The sequence below is a fragment of the Desmodus rotundus genome, chromosome 2 (assembly GCF_022682495.2).
Source record: "Desmodus rotundus isolate HL8 chromosome 2, HLdesRot8A.1, whole genome shotgun sequence".
NCBI classification, from domain to species: Eukaryota; Metazoa; Chordata; class Mammalia; order Chiroptera; family Phyllostomidae; genus Desmodus; species Desmodus rotundus.
In genome coordinates, this window is record NC_071388.1 from 96686105 (window position 1) to 96700761 (window position 14657).

General features: G+C 42.0%; 1 protein-coding gene across 1 annotated transcript in view; it reads left to right on the top strand.

Annotated features, from left to right (window-relative positions):
• The first annotated feature begins 2804 nt into the window (after positions 1-2804).
• The window catches only part of UPK1B (uroplakin 1B), a 31026-nt gene continuing 19173 nt past the window's right edge, over positions 2805-14657 (top strand). The window contains exon 1 of the mRNA XM_024578203.4: positions 2805-2967. The gene's annotated coding sequence lies outside the window, so the exon portion shown is untranslated. The remainder of the gene's footprint in view (positions 2968-14657) is intronic.

A 14657-nucleotide genomic window follows, 5' to 3' on the forward strand; every position in this document is an offset into this window, starting at 1 on the left:
GGTTATGAGGAGTAAATTTGACAATGCCTGGGACTTTTAGGAAGTTCTAGAAATGTGGTGACCAACATCATGGCTTGAGAAGTCTATTTCCTAAAGCTGGTGATTAGAGCAAAATGGGTAACCCACATTCATAGTTCTGAGAACTTCCAGGTATGTGGCCATTGCCTTTCCACCCAGATGACACTACAACTCCCGCCCTCCCCCCTAAAAAAGTGGATTTTAAGTGAGGCCTCTCTTTGGTGAGTGAGGTGTTTGTGGATAGACACATTCCAGTGGTTCCTGTCCCAGAGATGAGAGCGAAAAGCCCTATGAGGGTTTGGAAAGTCTGAGTGTGTGTGGAGGACCAACATCTGGTAACACAGTTAGTAATCACATTAGTCATCAGCTTGTTAAGTTGCCTTGGAACGACCACAGAGAAGGAAAGCGTCGGAGGGTCATGGTGCAGTGCTATGGGTAGGCAGAGAGGAGACACATATACCTTCCTTTAGCTCCAGGTTCCTGAAAGGTACTGAAGATGGATTCAGCTTGAGAACTGGGGTCTTGGCACGTGGATGAGAATGGAGGATACAAACTGGCTGCAAACCAAAAAAGGGAGCAGAGCACCCTCTGGGGTTTAGGAGAGCTGGCTGGCATTGGGTGGGACTCTGATCAGCCAGACCACTGTCTACACTGAGGCCGCTGGCAGTGAGCCAGATGGTAGATGGTGGTGATGACCCAGAGGAAGGGACAGCAGCCTGTCCCAGGCCGGTCACATAGCTGATGTTGCTTCACTCTCATAAGAGTGTATACAGGGAATTTGGAGGGAGATTATTGCAGAGAAAACCAATCCTCTGTTGCTCCCCAAGCCTCCCAAACCACTGGAGTCTCAAGTCTAAATTGTAGTGATAAGAAGAAAATATTTAAGTCTTTCCAACTGAACTGAGATTCTTAGTAATGAGAATTCAGTGATGAGCTTTGGATTGAGTTAAGATGTGGTTAAGGAAAAGGAAAGATTAGCAGAACACAATTAGAAAGCAATTATTGGAAAAATAACCCAATCATACTTATGTGTTATGCACATGGAATTCCTCATCTAATCCATTGCACTTATTATCTGAAAATGAATCTTCCTTTTCCTAGCTAGTCTCTTGTTTCTTGTTATGGGTTTCGTGTTCATATTACATATTTTAAAAGATTCTTGTTTATTCTCTACCTACATAATAGAATACAAAATGCCTAAGCAATAAATGGAGACATATGTCCTTGTTTGCTTCCTTGTTACATTATCACAAAGATTTCCAAAAAGTACATGTTTTAAATAACTTACATATCTCTCTTTTTACAATTATAATATAGATCCTTTGCAAACATGTTAACTATAAAAAAGTCATCCACATCACATTATCCAGAAAGAACCCTGTTAACATTTACATTCTTCCTAACTTTTAAATTCATACATGCAATAAATATAGTTCAAAAAATAAAAGTGTGTCAAATTATACAAGCTATTTTGTAACCTACTTTTTTCACTTCTGGCACTTAGAAGAGTGCTTGGTATATCATAAGTTTTCAATAAATATTTGTTGAATAAATCAGTAAACATATTATTGTGTCATTAAACATTGTTCTGTGACATCCTTTTCCCTCACAATCGCATAGAATTCCACTGTGTGAATTATCATGCTGTATCCAACCAGTTCCTGAAGAGCTGAGGAGCAACAAGGCATGTGACAGACACAGAGATGCCCCGTGCAGGCCCCCTCAAGGGGGAAGACGCTGCCCAGCTGCTGGAACCACTGGCAGCCCCAGCCCCCACTGTCAGCCCCCTTCAGGGATTGCCTCAGTCACAGAAAGCCACCTTCCCAGGGCGGCCTATATCTCAGGCCTGATCACGGAGGGGCCCAATGCAGGGTATTCCTGGGCCAGGGAAGGGGGCAGGCCTGAAGCTGCCCCACCAGCATGACAGCTCAACTTCTCCCTCAGCCCAATGCTATTTCTTCCCTCTCCTTTTCATGGGTGTTTAATTTCAAATAAATATACTGCACACTAAACTCTGTCTCAGAGCTGGCTTCGCAAAATACCTAACCTATTGCAGAGATGGTCCTGACCCGTGAGAACCCCCGAGTCTATTCATTTAAAGCACCCAGTAAATTCTAACATTACTGCCATTACTCATCGCTGAACCAAGCAAAATAAACTATGGTGCTTGTTTACCATGATATATTATGCAGCCATTAAAACAAATGTGGTTCCTTTTGTTCATATATTGCTGGTGCTGTGTGTGACACATGTCGGCAACAGAGGAAGGTGGGAAGGAAGAGGAGGGGAGGGGAGAGAGGAATTGGACATTATCAGATCATTCTCTCTATGCCTGAATTTCTCCCCATATGTTTGTTCCCAGATCTCTGCCCCTTGCTCTCAGGACCACCTCAGTGGGAGCCTTACTTGAGCAATGACTAGCCCCATAAACGTAGCATGCGCAAATTACAAAAGCTGAAACTAGACGTGACCCTGGGCAGATGTACATGAACCAGCATGACTATGGGCAGGCAGAACAAGAAATAGGCCTGTTAATGCACAAAAAAAGTAGAATAAAGGATCAAATCACACTAATGAAAACAAACACCCCCACCCCCACCCCCCAAAAAAACTTTGTGAGGGAGTTTAAGGAAAAGCCAGACAGAGGAAGGAGCCAGGAGTGATGCATTGAGCCCTGTCAAGGTGCTTTCATCTGTCAGAATCACACATTCCAAACCAGCAGAAATCTACTGGCCGAAAACTTCCTGTTACTTCCGACCTCAGAAGGCAGGCTCAGACAGCATCAAGCTCAGCCCATGTGAGATGCCTCCTCCCAATCACAGACCATTCTTCCCTGGTCCTAAAGGTTCAAAGATTTGCTGCAAGGTACAAAAGCACCTCAGGCTAGCTTGGCTTGCAGAGTGGGCGAGCATTGCTCCAGGAAGAAGAGGAGGAGGAGGAGAGGGCACGGTGAGTAAACTGGTTTCACTCCGAAGGGAAGACAACAGGGCTCTCTCAACATTTGGGTTGCTTTCTCAGGAGGGCAGCTAGCAGTCTGAAAGGGGAAGCAGCTAATTTCCTGTATTTATTTATTTATTTATTTATTTATTAGAATTTAGGACATTGGGACTGTTCTCTTCTCTCTTACTTTAAACTATACAAATGCTTTCTTAAACCCTTCGGTATTGTCCAGTTCTCAGAACTCATATTGAAGCTGTTCTGGGGGTGTTATTCATCCACCCTGATTTCAACCTCAGATTTCCTCACCAAGAAAGACCAAGAACCCTGGGAAAACCTGTATCTCATGATTGAAATTCAGATAGGCATTTTGGGGATCCCCACCCCAACCCTGGTTCCCTCATAGAGTCAGAAAAGTAGAAGAAAATTTCAGGAAACTGGTTATATTCTTAATAATCAGTCAGCCTAGCAGAGAGAAAGTTTTCTGGCCTCCATGTCAGAAATCATTTGGTCTGCCAACTTGTAATGGGATTTTGTGAGGTAATTTACTCAGATTTCTCCTCTGGAAACAACTCGTTTAAGTATGTGTCAGTTGAAATAAGTCAACAAATTAGCTTTATCTATACAATGTCATTTTTATTCTTCACCAATTAGTCAGTCCACAGATCCTAAATATATTTTTTATTCTAACAACATTTCCACATATCACACAAATTAAGTTTCAAATAATGCCAGTATTATTTTTATAAATTTAAAATCCCAGTTATAACTAGTTTTAAAGATTTTTATGACTTTTAAATTTTCATTAATTTTAATGCCTTTTTAAAAATCAAGGCCAATATTTATTGACCATTTCTTGCCTGAAAAGAGTTGCTAAGTGTAAGAAATAACTCAGATTTATATACATATTTCAGTTTTATATATATAAATAAGTATATATATATTTATATGTAAAAATTTTATATATTTGTAAATTTATATGTTTATAAATAAAAGTTATTTATATATATAAACTTTGGTTGTAGAGTTTTAAAACTTTGTGAAGGAATGATTTCTCTTTCAATTAATTCTTCTCAATGGGGAGAAAAATTTCTTATTTTGCTTTTTTCTTAAAACAGATATTTTGCTTCTGCTAGGTTTAAAAATCAACTCATGAACTGTAATTGAAAAAAAAAAATCAACTCACCTATTTTAACTACCTTGAAAGAATCATAGACTTTTAGATCCAAAGGACACTTTAGATACCATCCGGTAAAAAAAAAAGAAAGAAAAGAGAAATCTCATAATTTATCTTTTAAAAAGATATTTTTATTTATTTCTAGGGAGAGGAGAAGGGAGGGAGAAAGAGAGGGAGAGAAACATTGGTGTGAGAGACACATCCACTGGTTGCCTCTTTTATGTGCCCCAACCGACCCCGCAATCCAGGCATGTCCCCTGACTAGGAATAGAACCGGTGACCTTTCACTTTGAGGAATGATACCTAACCAACTGAACCATACCTGTCAGGGTTCAGAATTTCTTTTTGACCTCTACTCATACACTCTTACCCAGATCAAACACTGACGAGCCCTAGAGCATGCTTTTATTCTGCTATTGGTATCTGGGTCTCATGGTTCCCCACACCCCTGATGAACTACTGTTTCTGAACTGGGGCAGAAACCAGATTCTGAGAATGGACTCTAACCTCACACCCCCCAAGGATTCTCTATAGTATCTGTGCCCTGGGGCTGGGCAGCCCACTGGCCTGACCTATGCCCGAGGTCCTCACATGGCTGAGAATGGCTGAGCCATTGCTCATCTTTGCCCTTGATTTCAGGTGGGTGTGTGACACTGAGATCATCACAACCGTCATCCAGAGTCTAGAGTAGCGTTGTCGCATAGAACTTTCTGTGAGGGTGGAAATGTTCTATACAGGGTGGAGCGAAAGTAGGTTTACAGTTGTTCATATGGAAACTAACACAATCATGAATAAATAATAATACAAGAATAAACCCTGAGTTTCGAGTGCTGACAACTGCAAACCTACTTTTTCTCCCACTTTGTATGATGGCCACTAACCATATGTGGCTATTGAGCACCCGAGCTCTGTCTAGTACAACTAAAGAATCCTTTTTAGTTGAAATAATTAGAATTTAAATAGCTACTTGCAGCTGCCAGGTACCATTTTGGTCAGAGCAGGTTTAGAGCTTTAAAGCAGGAAAAACTAATGGGTGTTGTGATCTGTGGATGTCATGGTCATGGGAACAAGCTCCTCCTTTCATCACCCCCAGGGACTCAGCCCACCTGACATTGAAGTAGACCAGCAATTGTCCTGATAGAAGACCTCCACATCTGCTTTTATTCTCACCTGAGTCATACCACTGTCTTCTCTTGCTCTGGGTTTCAGGCTCAGGGCTAAGGCAACAGCATATTGTGTTTCTTGTGTCTTCTTTCCCTATTTCTCCTTTTATTTTCTTTTGTTTATACAAATTTCTCTAGCATGAAATAGAGTTTGAGGTGTGGTTTGTGTTATTTGGTCCAACAAACTTAGGTGAGGAAAAGAGGTAATGAACTTGAAAAAATGATCTCATATTTGGTGGGTGAGTCTCACTTGTTCTTTGAAAACTGGTTTGTTTAGTGAGCAATCAATGGTTATTAGACTTGTTCAATGTGTATGGAAATATCAACACTATAGATATGAATAATACTTATAAGAAAACAAACTGAATGAAGTCACAAGGAAAAAAAAGAAGTAAAACTCCAGCCTTTGGAAAAAATCCCCACTCCTCAGAGTAGAACAACTCCCAGGATGTTGAGTAATTTGAATAAATCATCTTGGTGCCACGCCACTGGGCAGTTTTTCATAGGGTTGGGTTCACAGAGGCTGCTTCTTATGTGGAAAACATTTTGAGGTGAGGTGTGCACTTTCAGTCAGGGGCAATATCATTCCTAAAATTGACAGCTGCTACTATGCCCTCTGCCTTCTACCAATCCCCCTCTTAAAAATTCACCCCACCCCATCTGCATCCTTTCTAGCTCTACCAGGTTAAAAAAAAAAATCTAATACATATGTGGGAAGTCCTGCTTTGGAATAATAGGAAAGTTTCAGTAAATCCCATTTTTGAAATAACTGAAACATACTGGGGGATAAAAGGGAAGGGAAAAGGGAAGGCACATCAAATTATCAGGAGTCACTCTCTGTCTGCAGAGACAGCCCCAAGCCCCAAATCGTGAGTCAGGAGGTATATGTCTTTGTAGGTTCTACACTCTCCTTGGGTCCCTTTCCCTCTCAGGGCATCTTCTCTCTCCCTTTGGAAACATGAAGAAGGGATCTGATAACAGTCATAATAACATTGACATTGATGGCTCATGAGACTCAGTGTGCCTCTTTTATATGTCGTATTTGCATTTTAATCAGCAGCAGCAGCAAAAGAGTGATCCTCTAGTTGTGGGATTTCAGAAATTAGGGTGAAGAGTGAGGGAGACTTGAAAGGGGGGAAAGAATGAAAGGCTCTCTTCCCTCCTTTGTAGCTGTGTTAAGCGACTCCCCTTGTGGTTTAACTTGTAAAGGGAAAAGGGCAGGCTCAAGGGCAGGGCATTGGGAGTTACTCTTAATTTTAAAGAAGCATAAATGGAGGTGGCATCTCCCTACCTTAAAAACAAGAATGATTAGCAACAAATTCAGTATAAGGCTGGCTTAAGAGTAAGGAGAACAGGACTCAGATCTTGACTCTGCAAAGATGCATCAGTGATCTTGAGCAAGTCACTGTCCCTCTTGGAGCCCGAGCTCACTCATCTGTACAAGTAGGGGGCTCACTACCAAGCCTCTAAGCTTGCAGTCACAGCTGACATTCTACCATGACATGAACGGGCATGTGGCCAATAATGGCCCGAAGATAAATAACACTTTAATTTCTCCCTAATCATGTACCTTCTTAATAAGACAAAAACTACAAAGACTATAGTCATTGACTTCTAGGTGTGTCACTCATCAATTAATTTGAAGGTTTATCATTTTATTTCTTTAGTGCAATTATTTGTCAAGTTGACTTTTTAATGTAATCTATTCCTTTGTTGGTTCAGAATACTGTTTAAACAAACTTTGGTAAAGAAAAGAGGTAAGAAAATACCAGGCTAGATTGCCGTGGAGGAGATTGGTAAGGGCAAAAAGCCACGCTCACATATTCCTCTCACAAAATTTTCCTCTCACGTCACAAACAGGACGTGTCTGGAGAGCTGTTCACTTAGGGCAAAGAGAGGTAGGCAAGGAAGAAAGGATAATTTTGGGGAAGGGTACTTGAAGAAAGAAGAGGTTTTTCGGCTGAGCTTCAGACGATAGTAAGGAGTTCACCAGGCAGAGATGAGAGAAGGGATCCCAAAGGGAGAGACACCCTAAGCACAACTGGGACAGGCAGGGTGGCAGAGGAGGACTAGCAGCAGGCCGTTTGAAACCTGGCTGGTACTGTCTTGAATACAAGCTAAGGAGCTTGTGTTGTGTCTCTTAGGCTGTCCAACCTCTCCTCCACAGTCTAGAAGGAGAATGAAATGGTTGGGTCTGGACAAATACTGTGGATACAGGCAAAGGGAAAGCATTGGTGTGTCTCCAAGAGCTGAAAAGTCAAAACATTTTCAAAGCCATAAGAAATCTGGATTTAAAGAGATTGGTCAGCAAGAGAGAATGGGTGGATAAGAGGAGCCATGTGACAATAGGAAGTAAGAAGGAGCCTGTGGCAGAGCTTGTGGGGCAGCGGGAGCTGGCCAAGGCTGTCCTTTGAATGAAGGCTATAGGGAGCCTTTGTGGGTGTTTAAGCAGGGGAGTGATATAAAATCAGAGCCTGGGTTTAGGACAGTGAGTCTCAAACCTGACTGAGTGGCTACTACTTGGCATGTTTATCTTTGTCAAACCACAATGCGCTGATATATTAAATTCAAAATATAAGTAGATCTTTTTTTTTTTAAGATTTATTTATTTACTTTTACAGAGAGAGGAAAGGAGGGAGAGAGGTAGAGAAACATCAATGGGTGAGAGATACATTGATCGGTTGCCTCTCACATTACCCCAGCTGGAGACCTAGCCTGCAACCCAGGCATGTGCCCTGACTAAGAATCGAATCGGCAACCTTTTGGCTCACAAGTTGGTGCTCAATCCACTGAGCCACACCAGCCAGGGCTTAAGTAGATGATTTTGGCCTAAATTCACACTATAAACTAAACAAGTGGTAGCAAGCACCCAAGATCTAGGAAAATTTTGTGAGAGGAAAATGTTTAAAATGACACATGTTGTTCATTAATTTTTCTTCAAATTATGAAATAAATGTAGTTATTCAATTTTGGCTCAAAACATGTTGTCCCAGTAGGTGGAATGTCTGTACTCTGTAGGGTCATTGAGAACCTCTGCTTTAGAAGTTCACTGTGGAAGCACTGTGTGGAACGAAAACAGAAACTTTTGAATTTATCTGAGCCAGAAGACAAGAGCTGTCAGTAGGTCCCAGGAAATATCAGAAAATGCTCATTTTTGCTTCTATCAAAAATATAATTCAATCCAAATTGGGGGTTCTTCACAGAAACAGAACATATGGGAGATATGTATCCATGTCTCTCCCTGTCTATCTATCTCTATATGTATGTATATATCCTATTGGCTCTGATTTTATTTGTTATCTTTCTGTGAAAAATCTCTCATTTTCTCTCTCTCTCTCTCTCTCTCTCTCTCTCTCTCTCTCTCTCTCTCTTGCTCAATAGATAGAGAGATTTATTTTAAGGAATTGGCTCATGGGATTATGGAGGCTGACAAGTCAAAAATCTGTAGAACAAGGCTGCAGACCGAAAATTCAAGTAAGAAGTGAGTGTTGCTGTTCTGAGTCTGCAACCTGCAGACTGGGAACTCAGGCAGGGTTTCTATGTTGCAAACTTGAGGCAGACTTGCCTCTTCTTCAGGAAACCTCAGCCTTTGCTCTTAAGCCCTTTGACTGATTGGAGGAGGTCCACCATGTTATGGAGTATAATCTGTTTTACTGATTTCAGTGTTTAACCAATCTAAATAAATATCTTCACAAAAATATCTAGGTTGGCATGTGACAAAAAAACTGGGCTCCATATCCTACTCAAGTTTACAAAATTAACCTTCACAGAGTGCTCATTTCGATATTTCCTATCAGGTAGGCAGAGATGACACTCAACAATTCCTGTTATTAACTTCTTAAGGGACAATGACTGACTACAAGCTGAGAGAACACCACAGATTGTGTTCCAGATGTAGCTCATTTGTCCATCCCTTGTGTCCTCTCCATGCCTGTCCTCTGTGGAAAGGTCAACAAATTCATAATTTTTAAAATAGCCATTGGAGAAACTTTATCAAAGTTTTTCTTTCTTTAAGCTATATAAGTTCTTTAGTCTCCCCTGTGGACAAGAGTATAATAGCTTTCAAAGAATCTGGAAGATTAGCCTGACCTGATTGTTTTCTTTCATGGAACTCACATTGCCTTTCCTCCAAGCACACCGGGACTGCAGCCCTTTCTCAAGATTCCTCCAGCTTACTACTATGGATGCAAATTCACTTGCCCCAGTTTTCTAGGAGCCTTTCCTAGAAATCTTCCACTGAATGGCAGTCTCTTTCTTTTAAATTTTTAAAAAGATTTTATTCATTTTATTTTTAGAGAGAGGGGAAGGGAGGGAAAAAGAGAGGGAGAGAATGTGTGAGAGAAATATCAGCTGGCCTCTCACACAACCCCTCTCAGAGAACCTGGCTGCAACTCAAGCATGTGCCCCAACTGGGAATCAAAAGAGTGGCCTTTCTCTCTGTGGGACTATGCTCAATCGACTGAGCCATGAAAATCAGGGTTGAGTTGGGGTCTCTGACACAGAGACTATGTAATATCAATTTACACATTTCAACCAGAGTTTTCCAACTTCATTCTTGAGTGTCTGCTAAATTCTTGGGTAACTTCCTTCTGAGCTCAGTAATTTACCTTCATGTTTCTTTCTTTTTCTTTTTTCTAAAGATTTTATTTGTTTATTTTTAGAGACAGAGCAAGGGAGAGAAACATCAATGGTGTTACAGAAACATCTTCCAGTTGCCTCTCACATGTGCCCCAACCAGGCACCGGCTCACAACCCAGGCATGGGCCCTCACCAGGAATCCAACTGGTGACCTTTCACTTTGAAGGATGATCCCCATGCAACTGAGCCATGCCAGTCAGAGCTCCTTCATGGTTTTTTTCTGTTAATTTTAGAATAGTGGTTTCCAACCACTCTAGGGCTAGCCATGTGATTAGGAAGTTTAGACCTGATTAGGGGAAGCTCTGTGAGGCCCAGATTCCCTACTCTTATTTCAGCCATATTTTATCTGGTTTTATACATTAGTTACATATGGAAATCATATTTTCATATTTTCCTTTGAAAATGTGGCTTAGTTTTAAAACACAAATCACTAGTTTTAGGTACCTTCACCATCCAGAGTCTATTAGCTCTGGTCTGTCTGCTTCACATAACTGAGGCAAAAGTAAAGAAAGTTAATACAGTATGGGTGATATCATGTTAGAATTTCATGTATATTCTCATTTAATTTTCACAGTAACCCTTCAAGTTAAGTATCACAATGCCCATTTAGAGATAACACTCAACAACCTGAGATCACAAAACCACTACGTGCTGGAGCTGAGATTCACATGCAGGTCTGTCTGAAGTCCACGTTCTTTCTATCTCACAGCTCCAGGAAGTTCTAACCAGCTCTGCAATAGAGGTCTAGGCAAACTTTGCACTCATGATTCATTCATCCATTCAAATACACATTTTTCCCACTTGCTGTACCTTTTTTAAATTTTGTATTTATTTTCCATCACCATTTATGCCCCGTACTCTCTTCTGCCTCTACCCACCCCTCCTCCACTACTATCACCATACTGTTTTCTGTGTCCATGAGTTCTTTCTCTATCTTTTTTTTTTAACCTTTTTTGCTCAGTCCCTCCACACTTCCTCCCCCAGAACTAGCAAGGAAAATAGAGACAGACTTATAGATAGGGAGCAGGCTGACAAATATACATTTTTTAAAATGTACTTTACCTGCCCTTTTATTTAGCAAAAATAATTTGAGTGCTTACTATATTTCAAATACTGTGCCACCTTGGACCTACAAGGACAAATGAAACAGTCCCAGTGCCTTCTCCTGCTTTGGAGACTCACAGGAAAATACAGGAAAAGCCCTTCCTCAGATGATACCAGGGGAAAGGAACGAACAAGGAGAGCAGAACAGAGTCCTTCCTGAGGAATTTCTGCATCGGGGATTTCTGCACTGGGGAGAAAGCAGCCCTGCTACAGAGGAGACAGAACCTCAAGGCTCACCTCTGTATCACTTGGCCAGAGCCAGAGGGATGGGGCCCAGTGGCGGGCGGTAACTGTTCCGGAATGCTGATGGAATGCACATTGAGCCTCTCCCATCTACATGTGCTGCCCGGTACCTGACTCTGGCTACACCTCAAGCACAACTGGGAAGTCGTGGTTTGTTTTCATTTTTTCTCTTCCAAAGAGAGATTTTTTTCCCATGAACACTTCCATGGAAAATAAAAAGAGGCACACCTGGGTAAGGTCTCCAGGCCCCACCAGCAGAGTAGCCCCTGGGCAAGAATCAGAGGGAAGGTGGAAGGAGCTGCTTCACCCCAACCTCGGAGCCCTTGGTGGTTGGGCCATATATGTAGAACCTCCCTCCTAGGCCCCAAGGGTCGCTGGTGCATAGAGCAAAACCGTAACCTAATACCTTCCCTTCTTAAATATCCCCCTGGTTATGATTCATAATTTCTTGTGTTTGTAAATAATTTCGTATTTGCCAACCACTTCTGCTCTCTTATCTTGTCACAACAACCCCATCAAACAAGGTGTGTTACACCCATTTTATAAATGCAGAAGTAGACACTGAGTGGCATTGCCCAGGGCTACACAGGAAGAATGGGCCAGGCTGGGGCTTGAGTCCAGGCATGCCAATGCCAGGTGCAGCGCGCTCACCATGAGACCACAACCATGAGACTACCACCAGAGGCCTAGACTCAGCTCCCTGACTGCCATCCCTTTTGGCATTTGTGGCTGTTTAGGGGGTGGCACAAATGTTCTCCAGACACCAACCAAGTCTAAATACAAGTGGCCGAGGAGAGGCTATGAAATGTGGACTCTCTCACACTGACCTGCACATTTGTATCTTTTACTTTCCAGAATTTCCATCCTGAGCGGTGGTGAGAGAGCTCTGGGTCTGGGATACATCTAGATGGATTTTCTGGGGAAAAAACATGTGGGTGCAGCACTGGGTTGGGGGAAATGTGCAAATTTTAGTGCAGTGTCAAGGGGCTAAAGAGACAAGATCCTGGAGAAGTCAATGAAGAGGGGCCTGGAGATTCTGACCTTTGCCAAGGCAGATCATCTGGGCAGGGAAAGTGCGCCTGCTCTCTCTGCTCCTGGGGGTGGCAAGGAAGTGAGCCAGGTGTTTCTTTTTTCTACTGAAAGTGTTAGCTGGATTTTATAAACTTCAGTGTTAAGTAAATGACCTAGAGCCAGGCAGACCTGGGTTTGAATCTCCGCCTTCGCATTTTCTAGCAATGTGGCCAAGCAATGTAATCTCTTCGAGCCTCCACCTCTTCATCTGCAAAATGCAGACAACAAAGCAGATTCTCCCCTAGACCTTCCAGGGATAGGGCAGCTGTGCTCACACCTCAATTGTAGCCCAGTGAGACTCATTTTACACTTATGTCCTCCAGAACTGTAAGAAAATACCTTTGTGTAGGGTTTTTTTCTTTTCTTTGTTCCTTTATTTTAATTAAATTTATTGGGGTGACATTGGATAATGAGATGATATAGGTTTCAAGTCTACATTTCTGTGATACATGATCTGCATACTGCCTGTGTGTCCACCACCCAAAGCCAAAGCCACTTCCATTACCATAGATTTGGCCCCCTTTACCGTCTACTACCCACCACCCCCCTTCCCCCTGGTAACCACCATACTGTTGCCTGTATCCATGAGTTTCAGTTTTATACCTCACATATGAGTGAAATCATATGGTCATTAGCTTTTTCTGACTTATTTTGCTTCGCATAATATTCTCAAGGTCCACTCATGTTGTTGCAAATGGCAGTATTTCATCTTTTCTGTGGCTGAGTAATATTCCACTGTAAACCACTAAGTTTGTGGTAATTCGTTACAGTAGCAATAGGAACCTCATACAGATTTGGGTAAAAATACCCAAGGGTCTTTTCAAGGTGAAGAAAAGGTCTTTTCACCTTGAAAAGACCCTTTTCAGACCTCTGTCAGGTGTGTTGAGAGGATGAACGTTAAGTGCTGAGCTTGTGCTGAAACTATCATAAATGTGAAATGACAGCTTTCTTCATCATTTTGTTACTTTAAAAGAAATAGTGATTTTCTAATTTATTATGTGATACTGATGCCAGGGGCCTGAAGGAGAAGAGGATGCATAGAGGAAAAGGAGAAAAATCTAATGATCCTCAACTTCAGAATATCTGGTCTGTCGATCTATTCCTGTGTTGTATCCATCAACCCACCGCTGGGCTACCTCCTGGCATTTCCTACCACATGTTTGTCTAGATTTCCTCGGTTCACCCTTCTTTTTGCTCAAGCCAACCTCCTGTCTGCCTTCTTTTCTCTCACTCTTTTCTGAATTTTTTCACCCTGAGTCTGACTTACAATTTTCCCAGAGTATTCAATCATCTCTCCCCCTTTTAAAAGTGTGCGGCAGGGTCCCCTTTAGGAAAGTATGGATGTCATGGGACTTATTGGGTCACTGGGGCCAAATGCCTGTTTGGGGTCCCTTCACTCCTTTCTGGAACAACAAATCCCCTCTTTGATGGCCTACCACCCTTCTTCCTTTTCTCCAGGGCCCTATTTCCCCCTTTATTCTACAGTCACTTTTGCATTGAATCCATGTTGCTGTAATCACACTTTTAATTCCTTGAAAGAACAAACTGTGCTTTTTCTGTTCTTTAGGCCCAACTAATCACCACAAATAGGCAGCAACCTGGCAAAGGGGTGCATTGGCGGTAGTGGTTGATAATGGTGCTGAATTGAGCCTCTCCAGATTTTTCCCCTTTACTCTCTATGCTTGCATTTTTGAACTCCTACCTTTCACGGTCTATTTACCTGTGTCTCAAGTTTAGACGGTAACCCAGCTGGTCAGGAGCAACGTCTGTGCATACCAGTAATGAACTTTCCAATGCGAATGACTGGAGTAAGTGTTCCTTGGGGGAGTTTGTGAGTTAACTCCTTCAGAGCCCTCGGGCTCCTCTCAGTCTACTGTGTAACAATCTCTAGAGAGAATGAATGCCATTCTAAGCATGAAATGACATTTCCAACAGAAAGAAATGAATGGCATTTCTAAGCAGAAACTACACTCGGGGATCTTGAAACAATGGCCAGATTCTTCTATTCATTCAGGAAACAGTAATGGAGGGCCCACTACATGCCCAATTCTGGGTTAAAAACACATAAATGTTAAGTCTTTTAGTTCTCACAGCTTCTCAGGTGAACAGGAAAGAGAAAATGTTTAGAGATATTTAGGATTGCTTGGAAGATTGTAACAATGAAGTTAAAATTTAGCAAGGTCTGAGTCAAAAGGCTTGCCTCCTACTCACCCCCACACAAACCAGGACTTCAGCCAAACTGGCTAGATTGTGATCTCATAGGTTCCTGGCTCTTCCAGGCTCTGGTGCGGACCTACCCTTTACCT